Source organism: Sinocyclocheilus grahami, unplaced genomic scaffold (assembly GCF_001515645.1).
Source record: "Sinocyclocheilus grahami isolate Dianchi unplaced genomic scaffold, SAMN03320097.WGS_v1.1 scaffold2414.1, whole genome shotgun sequence".
NCBI classification, from domain to species: Eukaryota; Metazoa; Chordata; class Actinopteri; order Cypriniformes; family Cyprinidae; genus Sinocyclocheilus; species Sinocyclocheilus grahami.
This window is the reverse complement of record NW_015507593.1, coordinates 34,613-35,520: the sequence shown is the minus strand read 5'-3', so window position 1 is coordinate 35,520 and position 908 is coordinate 34,613.

The following is a 908-nucleotide window of genomic DNA, read 5'->3' as shown; positions in this document are numbered from 1 at the left end:
ATCCCGAAAAAACTTTTAGACCTTACTTTAATGTGATCTTCCTGCTTTCTTCTACTGATATAGATGTCTGAGTTATGGTTTTCTCTCTCCTCTTGGGACCAGTGCTCAATAATAACATAATATTGATTGGTTAATAATGTAATTCCGAGAAGCTCCATGCAAGATGTATGAAAAAAAGAAACGGTAACAAGATGATCAATAAAAGTAATAGGAAACAGGAATTTTACTTAAGAGTTACTGATGTAAAGTAATACGATCGTTTACAGCATAAATATTGGTGGTATATTGGTATACGATCGTATACAGCATAAAAAATTGCCTGGTGCCAACTGAATAATGATATCAAATATCTCTTATGATTTCAGGTGTGGTTATGGATTGTTCCTCCTCTTCTTAACTGTTTATCACACTCACATATGACCTTGCCCATGCTGAAGAGTGCAGCCTAACATAGCCATATGCTATGCCTTGTTAGTTTTGCCTAATATCATCATGGAAAGGACAGTCAATTACAGTCCCAATCAGAAAAAGTGTCATGATGTGAACAAAATGACTGATCCCTTTTGCAGATAGGCCTGATAACTCAGGAGAGTTAATCGATACTGGTCAAAACAGGGCATGGGGAAAGTCTATTTGTATGCATGGACTCATTAAATCTGACTTGATTGCATCTAAGCTGCAACTGCCAGACCCACAAAGAGAACTATAATCAATAAATAAACACTACTCGACCAAGACTGACCTCAGATAGCAGATTACAGTTGGAGTCCAAAATCTTGAAGTAAACAGGACACAGAGAAATAGAGGGCTTAAAATAGAATAGATTTAATACACTCATTTGAATAATCTTTAGAGCCGTTTTCAGGAAGTCTGGAGACGCTCCCATCAACCCTGGGTTTTTGAGCTAA